The 17,133-nt window shown below is 47.8% G+C and overlaps 1 long non-coding RNA gene across 1 annotated transcript; it reads right to left on the reverse strand.

Annotated features, from left to right (window-relative positions):
* Positions 1-21: 21 nt before the first annotated feature.
* LOC119109307 (uncharacterized) lies at positions 22-7,112 on the reverse strand. Its single transcript, XR_005095408.1, has 3 exons — positions 6,951-7,112; positions 1,258-1,366; positions 22-564 (listed from the first exon to the last, which is right to left on the reverse strand). It is a non-coding gene; the product is annotated as an uncharacterized LOC119109307 (long non-coding RNA).
* Positions 7,113-17,133: the final 10,021 nt, after the last annotated feature.

The following is a 17,133-nucleotide window of genomic DNA, read 5'->3' on the forward strand; positions in this document are numbered from 1 at the left end:
CCACGTCATGTTGAAATACTCTGTTCCGGTTTCGATATCTTCAACCAGTGTCGCGCCTGGGCGTACCAGACCGTAGAGATGAAAACCACAGGTTCGGGCCAGCCTCCGGCCAAACTGGATTGGATGCGTAAGGCTTGATGTTTCAAGGGGCTGTGAGCAGAATATGCCTCAATAACGGCCAGGATCCATTTTGTCGTAGTTCACCGGAAAGGCCACTGATAGCCGAACCAGCGAGGGAACAGCGTACCATGTGCTGAGTGGACCATTGCATTATTTGGCTGCACACACGGGCTGGAAATAGTGGTCCAGCTTCACACAAGAGGGACGACTGCCGCGCATTCTTGCTGTGGCTCAGCTGACCAGCGAGCTGCCCATGTCAGCCAAGTGTCGTCGTGGCGCGCCATCTGCAGCGAGCAGCGCGCCATCTGGTCAGCTGGGCGTACAGTCCGCCTAGAGGGCAGTCGCAAGTTGAGGCAAACCAGGCGGGAGGTCGCCCGGCCACCGGCTCAGATCGCTTGTTTCGTATCCCACAGTAGGCCGCATGCTGGGCGTCCAGGATTGTCACTGAAGAACAATTGTGGGGTTCAAAAGGCTATCTAGACATTTTGGAGCTATATTTTACATAATCTTAAGTCTAATTTGAAAGCATGAATTTATTGAGGCTTGGGCTTAAAGGTCGTACGTAAAGTGACGCACCCGCGCAGGATGTGGGTGAAAAGGTTTCCATCTTGGTGGCGTTGTAGACATGAGGCTATTTACAAACGTTTATGTTGAATGCTAAATCTTCCCAAATTGTGCATGTTCTCATTTACCGCAAGGCCTCGCGAAATCGAGCAAATCAGGCGTAAGGGCGTAAAGATCCAGAGTCTAGAGAAGAGAGAAGTCGTAGGAGGACACCGGCTATGTTATCCGGTGACAGAAGCGGGAGGACACTGGCTATGTCGCAAGAGGACACCGGCTATGTTACCCTGTGACAGAAGCGGGAGGACACCGGCTATGCTACCCTGTGACAGAAGCGGGAGGACACCGGCAATGCTACCCTGTGACAGAAGCGGGAAGGGATCTTCACAGCTGCCCCTCCCCTCTCGTCCAACACCTGACACTAGCGATAACTTAATCTATTTAATCTGATTTTCACGAATTTGAAATCCTCCGCTTGCTTGATGCACCATTTTGATAGCGATAAGGAGTCGAGCGCTGACTTTGTGACTCTTTTTACAACAAACCGTGGACATTTTCTTCGAGTTTCAAACACACCCGAATACGCTGAGAGGAGTCGTTCACAACTTTCACGCGCCGAGTCATGTGGATCGCTCGGATCTTGTCTTCCTCTACTGCATGGGCTCAGCTATTGTATGTGGGCTACCTGCGAAGAAAGAGTCCTCCCTTAGATAAGCATAACGAAAGAGGCGGAGGGGTGACGGGTCTGGGAAATGAGTCCCCCCAATACACGTCGGGCCGGCGACTGATCACTGAAGCCAGCTTCACGAACTAGTTTAACGATTTAGGGGAACAACTAAGTGCGGCCCCATTCTGATACTTCTAATGACTTAAAAGAATTGAAGCACGTACGTGATGCGACGTGACGCCCGACACATATCATCACCCGTGTCTTCACGTTCGAGATCATGTTAATGTTCGTGGATTCGATGTCGTGACCTACACGGTATGGTTGCACTTTCAAGTTATTTTTCAGAACGTTAGGCAATCCATTTCTTGACAGTTGGAGCTCTTAGCAGCAACGGCAAGCGTATTTTGTGGGGCTTCGTGCGCCTGATGCCGGAATGGCGGCGATACTGGCTGGAGTCCGCTGAGACTTCGGTCTTCCCCATTGAGCATTCTTTCCTGGGGACGTTCGGGCTGTGCACCATTCCACGAACTTCAAAGTGATAACTAAGACAGAGTGGTTGCCAGCCGCGGTCATCGTGTCTTTTAAAGACGAAGACGACGCGCGGACTCCAAGCGGGTCCTAATTAGCGCCTTAACTGCTGTCAGGTAGGGATCTGATGTCGCTACTATAACGCACGTGCGACCTGGTCACGTCACTGACGCTATAAATCACGTATGCCATTACAAACCGGATGAGAGAGAGAGAGAGGGAGAGAAAGGGAGAGCGCAAGAGAGCGCGGTTCATTTAAAAGAACGCGACTCGGAGCATCAGGTCACACAGCTCATTGATGCAACGTACTCGGATGAAAATTCGCCAAGTGCGTATACAGATCCATGTAGTGAACATTTTGCGCTCGTAAGATCCTCCAAACTATCGGGCCACCCAGATGATAAAGGGTCTGTGCTTATAGGATTGGTTACATACGGAATGCTTAATTTTCGTAGTTGCACACTGCATCAAAACCTCAAGTGTGTTTTTTCTGCACACTGGTTATTTCTGCCTGAGATCGCCAACCGTTGCTTTGGAAGTCCTTTTCCTTTATGCATAAATCCCTTTTAACCTTAGGCACACTTTTTCTGTTCTGTCGCGAGTATTTTCATGCCCAGTCATTGTACCACGTGAATGTAGCTTTCAGTGTAACACGACCAAAACAGGATTTGTAAAGTTCTCTTCCGTACTTTCTCGCTTATTGACTCTGCTTCGCAGCGAAACTCACATGGAAAACTGGGCCACAATATTTGAGCAATGATCGAAAGCACGTAACATAAATCTGATAATTTGTTTATTCCTCCTGCGATGGAAGGAGCTTTTTTGTCACGCATAAAATATATAAAGCTTTGATCCTCCGGTTACGATCGTCCAGATGCACTGCATGGTTATGGTCACCCACGAACTGGCCATGACATGTGGATTTCACGTTGTCACATCTTCAAGCTTAGCTTTGGTGATAATCAGTTTTCTTTTTCTCCCGAATCTTTATGTCTGGTAGCTGAAGCTTATTCTCTATTTCAGCTAAAGTTCGTTTTGCTCACAACCTGTATTTACGTAATATTAGCCTCCGACTCATCTTACTCGCCCGAGGTCACCAATTCAAGTATAACGCCACGCAGGTTCCCGCCATACACTACACCACACAGACATCAGCCACCTCGTCCGGCTCCCAGGTCAGAATCGCCGCGTGGTAGCTACACGACCCCGACGTGACCCATAATTCTCGAACCTTCGGCGACCTCACTTCCTGACATCCCCGTAACCTCCGCCGACCAGCTGATCTCCGCATGAGGAGGGCCTTAACCATACGGGCTGTACCACGTGATCATAGCAGCCTCCCAGCGGCCTCGATACGAGACACGACTGTACAATAACACTGATGGTTTCTTGGCTGTAAAAATGCACAGTTCGACAGCAGCATTAAGGACAAAGGGTGGAGAACAGGTGACACTATAGGTGAACGGAAGCGAGCGGGGCAACACGGATCCTACCCTGCCCTGCGGTGAACCCCCCCCCCCCTTCACTGCCCCGCCCCGCCCCGCCCCGTCCCGTCCCGTCCCGTCCCGTTGGACACGGGATAGAGCATGAGGGGGTAGTTCAGGCAGAACAGAAGAGAGAAGAATGCGATTGAATAGGTGTGGCGTTGTCTTCGACTGGCTTTCCTGCCCTCATTGGTCCAAAAGTCCTCTGCCTGTCTTCTGCCCGCGAGTCTTGTCCTGCCATGTCATCTATCACGCCCTCACCTCCGCCCTGCACCGTCCTTGCGTGCGCCCCTTTGTTCTGTCCGACCCGTATCTTAGCCTGTTCTCTGACCTATCCTTCTCTTCTCTGTCTTGCTTTGGGCTGCCCTGGCCGGCACGTACCCGATGTCCTTTGTGCTGTTTCATCCTCTGCCCTGCTTCCTATTCCATGTCCTTCTGCCCATCACCTGTCCGCTATTCTGTCCTCTGCCCTGTCCACTCTGCAGTCCTCTGGCCTGTCTCCTGTTCTGTTCGTATTGCACTCTGTCTGTTCACTAACCTGTTCTATCGTGTGTTCTGCTCTTCGTCATCTGTACTGAATGCATTATGCTGGCCAAAAATGGCCCAAGCGATTAAAGCGTTACACATTGCCATACATCATTTACCCGTACTACGGCGTGTTGTTTGTTTCATGCTGAGCTGAACCGTGATACGCTGCGCCGAGCTGTATAACAGTGTCATGTACTAGCTCGTCTTGGACTGGACGGTCCTGCTCGTGACGTTTCCTATCTGATTATGTAACAGGTATGGGTGCGGGCTGTTGGCTTTATCTGCGTAAGACTCGTCTGCATCTGGCAGTGGTTATGGCAGGAGCAAGTGGCCGATATTTCCAAAAAACATCTTTCATTGACCGTAAAAATGAGATGCATCCTTACTTCCAAATGAAAAACTGCAAGAACCCAGATCTAGACATAGTTCTGGTAGCGTCCGTTCAAATCGCACCGTTTCGTATTATTACGCCCCGCCTACCACGCCAAATACGGAGTGCTATTTTCTCATTACAGCCCCAGCCATACCTCGTACCACTCGCCCCGTTTGCGTGTCTCAAGCGCGCACAGGACATACCAAATCTGGCAGGAAACGCACAAGGACACATACAGTCATGGGAAGATCACGGGCGTTCTTTTTATCTCCATTTATACAGCGGAAAAAGTTGGCGGTATGTCACCGTCTGTCGGTCGGGGTGCGTGACCAATGGTAATCCAGCCGGACCCGGCAGTAGAAGACCGCTTCCTCCGTCGGCTTTGGTCAAGGAAGAGCGTCACCGCATCCGTGCCTATCAGCAGGTGCAGCCCAAACCACCCGCCACTCTCCGCGTAACTGGCGCCGACTAAACAGAAAAACAGCGTCTTTGCGGAGGTGAAAGGAAGTGCGAATTGCATTTCAATGGGTTGAAACAGCTTGACAGTGATCATCGTCCGTTTCAGAAACAGCTGGTGGTTACGGGGCTGCCACAGGTGAGAAACGGCACAAATCAGCCGGACATCACAGAATTCCTGTCCTGTGATACGCGGACTTCGCGATTTTACGTGTACGGACAGTGGTCAGACACCACCTTAGTCATTTTGTGCATGCATGCACACTCTTTCCAACCCCGAAAGCCGGGTCTTAAAGGAATAAGTGGCACTGATTTAATGGTCTTTGATCGCAATAGTTAATGTCTAGAAAACTTTGGCTAACTTTTAGCGATGTAAATGTTTTAAAATGCTTACATAAATGTTATCATCCTACGAATTATGGATGCGTGGGCCGACCTACTGCGAGTGCAGGATTTGATTATCAGGCGTGGAGCACGTCATCGGTGTTCTGGTAACGTGACTAAAGTTCAGTTCGGATCTGGCCCAGGCAGTTATCACGCGTGGAGCACGTCATCCGTGTTCTGGTGACGTGACTAAAGTTCAGTTCGGATCTGGCTCAGGCAGTTATCACGCGTGGAGCACGTCATCCGTGTTCTGCTAACGTGACTAAAGTTCAGTTCGGATCTGGCCAAGGCAGTTTCCAGGCACCAGCCTGTCGCGAGCACGACGTGGCATTGCCGACGCATTTGGGTATGTTTGGTTTGATACGACAAAGAGGGGATGGTGGGGGGCAGCAGCTGAAGCTGAGGTGCTGACGAGATGACGGCAGCAGCTCAGCGGTAGTTATACTCCCATCGTTTCAGCTGCTTGGAATCCTGGCGACTCGGGACCACTGAACTCTAAATAAACTGGGCCGCGCATGGCTAAAAATCTGCCCAACGGTTCTTGATATTTTGCCAGCCTTAAACAGGAAGATCCGCTGCGAGATTCGCGCCGTTTCGGTAACACACAGAAAAGCTTTATCAGTTCCGGCACAGACGCTTCGAGCAAGGTATAGCCATTAGAGCTGTCAACTTAGAGCCCCGGGCCCACAGCACACGGGCTTAAAAAGCCCGCAAGGCTTTTGGCGGTTACTTCTGACAAAGTTGCGGGTAGTGGCGGGCTTTGAAAAAAAGAAATCATTCAACATAGTGTATTTGCAAGACAAATGCACCATCGATTATCTTTTTTATCAAAGTAATGACTCCTGAAAGCAGCAAACTTGCAACATAGGCGACATAAGTAGCAACCCATTCAATGTTTAGGTTTTCTAGATACGAAGCATGCGCTTTCATAAATCAATTATGTCATGACACATTCATAGACATCGTCAGTAGAATAAAATGACTTGAGCACTGTGCGACTGCCGCTTATTATAATTCCCCAACACAAAACACATTCTGGGTGGTTGAAATCTCCACACCTCACCAAAGGACAAGAGCTGTTCTGATCTCATCAAGAAGCAGTGGCAGGTAAGCCTTAATATAGCTTATAAAATACAATGCACATGAGAACACAATGCCTGGCAAATATGGAACATTCAAGCTGAAGTCAAGCTCAAATAACAGCACCACCCAGCAAGTCCTGCTAAGGGAATGGAAAGGGAGGGGGGCTTGCATTGGAGTCAAAACGTACGCAATTTCCGCCATTTCCAAAACACGTTGCCATCAAACCAGTCTTCTGTAACCCAACTTACCTGCTGACAATAACCTAGATAAAACAATGATGTCTGCTGAGTGCATGCCAAGTCTCGTGGTTTCGCCCACGGTTCGTTTAGCCACCAGGACAATAGCGCACAATGCCGCAGCATCGAAGGACGATTGTGGCGCACGCAGGTCGGCCTCGGTGGAGCCAAGAGCCATGGCCACGGCTGATAGACGCTGTCAGCTGTTTACAAAGCTTGCACGCATCGATGCAAAACATCGATGTAGTTTTGCTTTCCAACGTCATGACATATCTCATATCTTTGTGTTCATGTAAAATCAGGTGTTTAAATACAGGAAGATCTGTTGGAGATTTATGACGTAACTATGGGCCAGCGGGGCAACGAAATAATGAATATCTCGTTGCCGTCCAACAACGGCGTTCTCGGAGCTCACAAACGAGATCGTATTTGCTAGTTAAGATTTACGCTTAATCAGCTGTTCACGGACAAAACAGTTTGCGTCAGGCCATTTATGGCGCACAGTATCGCGACAACAGCATACTTACCGTGAGGCGTGAAACGTTGCGACTTCTGGGCTTTGATGGCATGCAGTTACACGCATGGTAAATTGATTCAAGTATGAAATGAATCCAGCTTTAGTGACATCTCTTCAGACAGATTCGATGCTTCGCTTACGTGCGCAAGCAGGCGTAGAAAGTCACTGTTGGCACTGCTGTGTATGTAATGGTAAACGTTGTTATCGAGGCGCGTGGTTCAGCAATATGTTAGCCATATATTTCCGTGACACGCATGCATTTGGGGGGGGGGGTCTTTCGTTTTCCAGTATATGTATATATATATATATATATATATATATACCATTGAATTTTTGGTGAAAATCTTCCTTGTATGGCTTCAAATACGAGCCACCTTTAAGCTATGAATGTGGCATTTTGCCTTCACAAAATGCGTAGATATGTGTATTATGCAGGACATAAAAAGGATCATATAAACAAAGACGAAAGTGCAAATTAAGTAAGAAAGTGAATTTAGTAAATGGAAGTTGAGTGCTGTTTTCTAGAGTAATTATCTTGTCACACTTCCTTAATTTCAAGGTCTCCGTTTTCTCATTATATTTAGTACATTCTGAAAGCTGTGAGGATGTTGTTTTGAACCTTAGAATTTCATATATGTGACCAATACTACTGTGTGTTTAGGCAGTTTTGAGAATCGGAAGTTTTCGTGCAATGAGCCAAATTTCTAAGGTTTGAAGTAAATGAAACGTGATAAATGAAACAAGAACTGTGACTGAAAACAGATACTTAAAGCAGTAAATATTTGTAAATTTCATATAGTTTCTTCTTGGAGGTCAACCGTATATTGAGGTTATATACATGCCCCAGGGGGGGGGGGGAGGACAAATAAGATTGTTTCAGCGCTGGCAACATCCGTAGCACATTCCCTCAGTTTCTGGGTCCCCGGTCTATTCCGTTCATTTTCATACCGGCTGCCTATATACGGTGTAGTTTATTTCACCTGCTGTCTCTCTCGCACGATAGTTGATATCGCGATTTGGCGTGCGTCCGTGCACACTTTTACGCTCAAGTGACTCTGTTGTGGGCGCCCATAGGCCTAAGTGCCGAGTCGCGTGGCTCCGGTCGCCGGTTTGAAGGTCGGCGTCACAGTAGCTAGCTGCGGACTGTCACCCTCGATATTACAAGGGGAGTGGTGCAGCAGGCCGCCTGATGACTCACGCCTGACAATGCGCCACGATTATCAGATGCGCCGGTCAGCGACTACAGCTGGTGCATAGCGAGACTGATCTACAATGGAACGTAGCGGCGTCAATTTATTTAAATAATTAGAGAGCGGGTGACGGGGGGGGGGGGGGCAAACAAGCATAAGCCAACCTTTTCTCCCGCCCTTAGATGTGTTATTTTCCATTCTACGCTTGAAAAATTAGCATCGTGTCATGAGTATCAATTTCTCAACGTGAGTGGCGGGCCAAAACCGAGGAAGTCGCTAAAGGGGACAAGTACGAGAAACTTCTGGGATTTCATCCACTTATGTTCTGGTCATCCACTTAATGTACATACATACATACATACATGCATACATAGATAATACATACATACATACATACATACATGCATACATAGATAATACATACATACATACATACATACATAAACGTGTATATATATATATATATATATATATATATATATATATATATATATATATACATATCTTCTTAGATATTTGTGTACTTCGACAGCATGCGTCCATTCACGCACAGGTGAATGTACACGTAATCAGTTTCTTACGCGTTTGCTCGATTGTGCGATGGTGTTTTCAGTAAGTCACAAATCGGTTCGTCTAAAAGCCATTTACATTAGTTTGAGCTACCTAACGTGTCAAGGAAATTCGTTTCCATTCTCAGCGATACAGTCAGACGGAAAGCATTAGAATACGGTGAAATACGGGGCATGCTCTACGACACATAATCAGGGATGTACTTTCAGTTAACAGACCATGCGACCGAATATCAGGTCAGCTTATAAAACACGTACAAAAACATGCACAACACTTTCCCAGATCAAGTGACGATCATGCAATAGCACAGCTGGAGTCTTTGTGCACTTCTGCAAAGTTTCATGATGCTGTGATGTCTAAGACAGGGTTTTACAAAAAAGACACCGAACTAATTGTAGGGTGCTAAATGACCTCATTTGACCAGCGCTTTTTATTTTACACTGGACAGTGGTCTTCTAGGTCCGTATCACACCAGAAGCACTCAGGGGCTTCGCCGGGATTTTGGGGGTTGTACAGAGATAGGTGTTGACACAGAGATAGATATAGACACCGAGATAGACAGACACAGACACATAGACACAGATACATAGACACAGACACATAGACACAGACACATAGACACAGACACATAGACACAGGACACATAGACACAGACACATAGACACAGACACATAGACACAGACACATAGACACAGACACATAGACACAGACACATAGACACAGACACATAGACACAGACACATAGACACAGACACATAGACACAGACACATAGACACAGACACATAGACACAGACACATAGACACAGACACATAGATTGTACGTACACCCGGTTTGCTACTCCAGGCTCAACGCTAGCTAGTCGACATCTGTCGGCCACCAATGCCTTCCTGGGAGGCACTGCATTCCCCTGAAGTAGCGTGCAGCTGAAAGTAAATGTAAAATAGTCCTAGCACGTACTGGTCTGTAGCTGATGTTGAGCTGACTGGCAGCGGACCAGCGGTCAGTCGTCCAGGGCACGGGCCGGGGCTGGGTGCGGTGCCGCCCACACCGAGGCGGGCCGCCGTGCCGGGCTTCGGTGCTTATCACACCCGGCAAGTAAAAAGGGCGGGCCTGGCTCACGCCATGGTCAGGTCCATATCCTGCTTCTGGGGTTGACTAAGGCCGGTATATGGTGCCCAGCTCCGGGGCTGGCTCAGCCTTGCACGTAACATCCAGCTCCCGGTGCTGACCTAGGCTTGCAGGCGGCGCCCAGCTCCGGGGCTGGCTCAGCCTTGCACGTAACATCCAGCTCCCGGTGCTGACCTAGGCTTGCACGCGGCGCCCAGCTCCGGGGCTGGCTCAGCCTTGCACGTAACATCCAGCTCCCGGTGCTGACCTAGGCTTGCACGCGGCGCCCAGCTCCGGGGCTGGTTCAGCCTTGCACGTAGCATCCAGCTCCCGGTGCTGACCTAGGCTTGCACGCGGCGCCCAGCTCCGGGGCTGGCTCAGCCTTGCACGTAGCATCCAGCTCCCGGTGCTGACCTAGGCTTGCACGCGGCGCCCAGCTCCGGGGCTGGCTTAGCCTTGCACGTAACATCCAGCTCCCGGTGCTGACCTAGGCTTGCACGCGGCGCCCAGGTCCCGGGCTGAGGTCCTGAGCTGAGGCTCAGAGCTAACCCCCAGCTCTTGGACTAACTCAGGGCTGTGCCCGGTACCTAGGTCGTGAGGTAACCCAAAGCTAAGCCTGACACCCAGCCCCTGGACTGAAGGAAGTGTCCCACATTTATATGGGGTTTTGAACTGGAATAGCCATCTTGGGGACTTCCGGTGCTGTTCACAATCCCGTCCTTCTCAAGACCAAAGCCCATTTCGCTTCTGAGCTACACGTCCGCGAAAATTGGGAAAAGTGTATCGGGGAAAGTATTCCGAAGTCATCTTGGCATTCATGACCTCATAATAACGCCATTAAAATCCTGCCATTTCATAAGCTGTGCGGCGATTAAGGCCCAGCAGAATACAATGGTCGAGGCGTTCATATCTGGCGTTCGTGAGCGCCATTTTCTGATAAAACGGCCATCAGTTGGCTCACAATATGTGATGTGCAAGGTACGATGACGTAATCAAACCATGACGCATTGAGGAGCATATTTACTTAACAGGGAATTGTGCTGTATAGGCAGTCTTTTCCCCTGAAGAACTACATCAATAGTTATAAGTGAGCTTATTTCATCATATCCGATACTTGCTTCAATATCTTCAACTGCGAAACATTTTCTTTCATTACTTTCGAGTCAAAATTATGCTGTCAACGCTATGTAGCAGCATAACGCTTCTTCCCTGCAGCCACGACCACTCCCATCATGACAACGACCGTGCGCACTTCTACTGGCCTACTGGTGCGAATAAAAGAATATGTGTGATTGGCCCAGCAGGTAAGGGCCTGTTACCAAGAAGCTGATTGGTTGAAGTTTGGACCAGTGCGTCACATGGACCATGCGATACTCCCATTTCTAAAGCCAACGTGTCTTGAGAAGAACAACTGTGGTTAACGCCATACTGACGAAATGGGAGTAATAGCGTAAAGTTTCGTTGAATTCGCGGAATACAAGCTTAATGTTCGCGTATTGTTTTCAAAACAGTGCATCAAGCTTTTATAGCATTTGGTATACAGATATTTCGACACATTAGCGGTTTGTAAACATTACATAAGATACCTCTTGAAAGAGCAAGGCAAAGAAACTACATTACTTTAACATCGGTGATCAAGGTGCCAACTGAGATTCATCCCGCAGGGTGGGCTACCTCAAACTGAAATTCTGAGCTTTTCAGAAAGATTTAAAAAAACTGGTGTTATCGATCGAACGTGCACGTGTAACGTAATAAGTAAAAAGTACAAAAAGCACAACAGTAGCACTCAGTGAAAAGTACAAAAAGTAGACCAAGTACAAAAAGGAAAGCAAGTGAAAAGTAAAAGTGTGGAGTATTCCCTTTAAAAAAGTGCCCCATATTTGTATGGGGTTTTGGATAGAAATAGCCATCTTGAGATCATTCGGTGCAGTGCATAGTCCTGCTCTTCTTAAGATCCAACTTCCGGTCATTTCTGGGCTATACGCCCGGGAAGATGTGCAGGCTATTCCGTGCAGGTTATTTCAAGGTCACCCTGGCGTCTGTGACACCATAACGCCATTCAAATCATGCAATTCTATAGGCCTTGCAGCGATTAAGGCCAAGGAAAATGCACTTGTTGAGTCGTTCCATATCTGGCGTTCGTGAGCACGATTTCCAGATAACGGCCGTCGGCAGTTCCAGATATAACGGCCGCCAATTTCTTCTTAATCCGTGTTGTATAAGGTATGATGACGTAATCACACAATTATGTATTGAAGAGCATAGTAACCAAACAGTTAACTTAAATTGTCCAGAACAGTCTTTTCCACTTAATAGCTTACCAACGGTTATAACTGAGCTCAGTTCATATCTGATGCTTGCTTCAATACTTAAAATGTGGAACACTCGCTTTACGCATCAGTGGATTTGGAAAGCAGGCATCAGCTGCGCTCAAGAATCGCACTGGCTTATAGCGCATGCTCGAAAGCTTTGCTCGTCTCTCACGCACGATGTCAGCCGATGTTGGGTTCATGCATATCCAAATAGCTGCACCGGTTCTACGAGAGTAAAAGCGCTTCGGCTCCGGTGGAAAGTGAAAGCGGTGAGCCTCAAAAGGATCCACGCAACTGGCTATGGAGGCGTTCATCGGATGGTTCTCTGATACCGGGTGGGCCATGCTCGTGCATTACTAAGGACAGGGGTACCAGCCGGCGGTCAAGGCCGACTCCACGAGCTGCTGACGCCCGGATAGCCGTGCCTCCCCGCGGCCCGCACGGAACGGAAGGTCAGCGTTACGACATCACTGACCGCTCCAGCCAGCCATCGCCGGATCGTCCTCGGGTGCACGGCGCGACCCCGAGCCGCAGGGAGGGAGGCGGGGGACGGGGCCGCCCGGGCAGCCGGGTTAGCGAGCCGGCCCCCCGACCGTCGTACGAGACGTCCAGCCCCAGGAGGAGCGACACGAGCGCAGAGCCTCGGGCTGGTCACCTGATGAGGGGATGTCACCGACGAATGGTTGTCATCCGAAAAGAAGTGCTATTATTTTGGCATGGTTAGTAGTTTAAAATTGTGACATTCAACACCACGCGAATAGTTTTTTCACTCTGGAATACACCCGACAAAAAGCATGGATTCAATCCCTCGATAGTCTTTTGAGATGGAATCAAGTGGAAGATACGCTGCCCAACTGCGTTTTAAACGCATGGCTGCTACCACAGTGCCCGATAATTGGGCACACCCCATGGCTACTAAGAAAAGAACACTTTTGCCACAAATGTAAAGACCCGTGATAGGTTTTTTGTTAAGGCCACAAAAGAAATCAGACTTAACATGTTTACATAAGGGTAATGTTTCCGAGGATTATATACTTGTAGTTAAGTGATAACATTTATTGTTATTAGTAAACTAATTTTTAACTTTATTTTTTAACTTATCCCTTAGCTTATCTTGAAGTCACGCAGATGACTTCCACTAATGCGTTTAGTCGGGATGTTACTGACCCCTGCTCTTACCGATCTTTCTATAACGCGGACTAATCGGGGGTCGATGTGATCCCCTCCAAGCCGTTTCCAAACTAAAAACGATAGAACCTCACAGAAAACATCAGAACATTGGTCCTAAAGAGCTTTCGCAACTAGTATTGGTATTACGTTCCTGGGTCAATAATGACACCCATTATGCCAGGTCAAAGGTCACATATAAACTGCATCAGCTACAAATTCATGCAGTTGATATGAGACGTCGGAGAAATGCGGAGTGATGGTTTTTCTGATCCCGCTGCGGTTAACACCTTGTGCCACGCATGGCGGGACCACTTTAAGGGGGTCTGTGCCGAAAGAGTTTCCCCTCCCTACCTCCGGATACCCTTCTTTCACGTGGGCGAGATTTGGGTGAGCACAGACAGACTGTTTCATCAATTTAGTCAGCAGTTGTTCGTGAAAACCAACATGGACCTGCGTCACGATGCTTAGCGGTGTTGTTATTACCCGGAACGCCCCGCGCGTCAGCGCGCCTGGCGGACTTCCCGCTTGTCTTGTTGAATTAAATCAACCGCTTTCGTGAAAATCAAGCCAGATTTAGCATCTTGACGAATTCCTGAAGTTCCCGATCTTCGGTGCGCTAAGGTGAGACGACCGAATACCTCGCGCTTATGTGTTATGGTCCAGCGTCAAATATACACAAAATATAGTGATTTATGACAAAAAACAACAAACGAGTGTTGCCTTAGAGGAAAACTTACTTGCAATGCTCAGCTTTGTTCTTGTCACATCATCTGTTTTGCATGAAACATGATTGGCGCAGAAGTTAATTGACATTGTTTTCTATTGCAAAATGAAAATGCTATTGAGCTATTCAAATACACGACAACATGTTTACTTCCGTCAGATTTTGATCACAGCTGAGGTAAGGCAGCAGGCCAAAAAATGCTCGGTCTTGCATTTAATGGAACCTAGGGCCAATTTGAAAACAACAAGAAGCGCTAAAAGAAGAATAACACCATCAAACACTCCACGAAACGAAAAACGTGGCACAACCTTTCTTCGAGGCAAAAGCGTGGATACGTTCTTTCGTGGGACTGTTTCCAACATTACAGATCAAGTCCAAATATATCAAGCTTCCAGTTGCAGTAAAACGCTTTTGAAAAAAGCTGCCATTTCTTCAAAATACGGCGCTAATAGAGACATTTGACTGTCAAGGGGGGCCCAAAGCCGGTGTGTTAGTGCATTGTGCATTGTGGCCGCTGCAAGGGCTTAGTTACGAAAAACTGCGGTTTCACCTTCTTTAGTAGAGAGACAAGTAAAGACATCGGCAAAGGCTGCGAACTATTCTGCGCCACTGTTAAATTTCTGGTGCGATCGGTTTATCCAATGAGAGTGTAAACTCCTAACGCCCGCCTGGCCGTTGTTTTATCGCCACCTGGGATACCATGCGGACCAGGTGGGCAACAAACTGATAGCCTGACCTCATGTTGGTACATGATTGCGAGCACTCGGCGTGGTATGCGGAACTCACGACAAATAATACCAGCGAGGCCATCCTCCATCGCAGAACGAAAACCTAGTTTTAGGAGCCACGCGAAGGCATCGCATGCAGGCGTGCAGTCAGCGAGAAGTCCACCCTTCATCGGCCTGGACCAGGCCATCTTCCGCGTGATCTTTACTGTTTTCATGCAGTTTTAAGTATGAGATGTTACGTGATATGGTGAGCGTATTGGCTAACATCTCGCACACCAACGGCCGCATGCGTTTCATGCATTTGCAGTTCCAATGGTAGTTATGTGTAGCATTCATGCATTATTGCGACCACAAAGTCACGGACCAGGTATATATGAGAGGGTGTATAGCCAAAAATTTATAAAACACATTGCAGGGCTCGAACAGCAGGCCTTCCCACGAAGTGCTACGCATGCATTGTATAATGTTTTTAGTGATTTAGGTTTAGTGGCTTTGATTCGATATCGAGGGCACTGACACAGACACTGGTGACCCAAGGTCCCCAGGAAAGGACGGATAAAATTATTGTTTGGACTATCGAGCAATAATTCTATCCCTCGTCAAACATCGTCCTCATCTGCTGTGTTGGTACAATGCAACGTTTCGGCCAGTTAACTCTTCGGCCGTCGTCAGGTACTATGATGTCCTGAGAATAACTGGATGGTGGTTGGTTATCAGCCATCTATGTGTCACAACCCGAGTTCTCTCGTTTGAATTGCTGGGGTTCGAGCTGGGGTCCAGGGTCTTGGAACTAGGATTATAATTGCGAGTCCAGTGTTAACTGAGGTAACCGATAATCCAAGCAAACGGACCTCGACTCATGGAGACACATGATTATGCCTATGGCCTTCAGATGTTCGCAAGCGCATTCCGTCCTCTTCTTTGCACAACGCTGTAGAGATCAAAATGTCCTTGAACGGTTCTCTACAAACTGTGCTTACCATCCAGTTAACACCCACAACCATGGATGGAGCTTTACATTTCTGGGTGAAAGTTTTGTAAAAGGATTAGGACGAGGCATCAGTATGGCGGATAGAATAAGACTGTTCAGACTACCGTCCGCGTCTGGTGCCGCGCCGACTTCAGATGTTCATATGTTCGTGTGTATACAACGTTGCGGCCAGTTGGTCTCCAGGCGCTGTGGAGCCCTGAGCTGGACGGGATGATGTTTGGCTATCAACCATGCCTGCATCACAACATGAATATCGTCTTGAAATTGCTGGGAGTTGAATTAGAGTCTTCTTGATTGCAAGTTCGGTGCTCTACCAACTGAAGCAATACTGAAGAACCATGCATTGGTGTTAGAACTTGATACAATTTATCTCGCGGATATTTGGTAATCATTCCCGCAGAACTGGGTGCTATACTGGGCTGGCGTCTATATTTGGCTTACTGATCGGGTTGTTTAATACTTGTATGCTATGTTTAATACCTCCCCGATCCTTCAGACTTTCCAGTGCTGCATCCTGTCGATGATGGCTACCTTATCCCATGCTGGACAGTGGTGATTGGTTTACCATGCGTGCGGGGGTCCAAGTCTAGTAAAAAAAATATGGCAGCAATGACGACCATTTCACGACTAGCCCATAGAGCCCCATGTTAACATTTCCTTTCAGCCTCACGGCTTTCTGAATCTTCAACATAGATATGCATACGAAGTGCAATGAAATGAAGCTTAAACGATTTCTTTCAATTTAATGAACCAAAAATGTGCGCCCCGACCCTCCTTTCCGAGCCATCAGGCAAAACGCGAACCCACGCACACGCTGCGATGTCTAGGCGTGGGATCGTATCCCGTTGTCCCCAACCCTTTTTAGCAGTCAAGATAAAAAACGTTGTAATTACGATCACTGACTAACGATGCTCTGATCTATTGCATATCTTTATCCACCCGTCTATCTGTATATATATATATATATATATATATATATATATATATATATATATACATATATACTTGTGCACCCTTGCGCGTACTCACCTATAGCACAGTCTGCTTCGTAGCATGATGATATGCACCTGTCTGGGATCGTCCGAATGAAATCGTCTTGGCTAGGCCATCCGACGATGCGAGGCCATGCTTAGGCTAACGAACGACGCTGGAATACGACATCCTGTCGTTTAATGGAGTACTCAACATTTGTATGCGATTTAGAACTAAATAACAATCTTGAAGATGATTCGGTGCAGTTCACAGCGCCGCCTTTCTTAACACCTAAACCGCTCTAGTTTCTGCCATACACCCGCGCGAATATGTGCAGACGTTTTCGGGGAGACCTGTCCAAGGTTACCCAGGCATCCATGACGCCATAATAACGTCATTCAAATCCTGTCATTCCATTGTCCATGCG

The sequence above is a fragment of the Pollicipes pollicipes genome, unplaced genomic scaffold (assembly GCF_011947565.3).
Source record: "Pollicipes pollicipes isolate AB1234 unplaced genomic scaffold, Ppol_2.1 Scaffold_7231;HRSCAF=8579_pilon_pilon_pilon, whole genome shotgun sequence".
Lineage (NCBI taxonomy): Eukaryota > Metazoa > Arthropoda > Thecostraca > Pollicipedomorpha > Pollicipedidae > Pollicipes > Pollicipes pollicipes.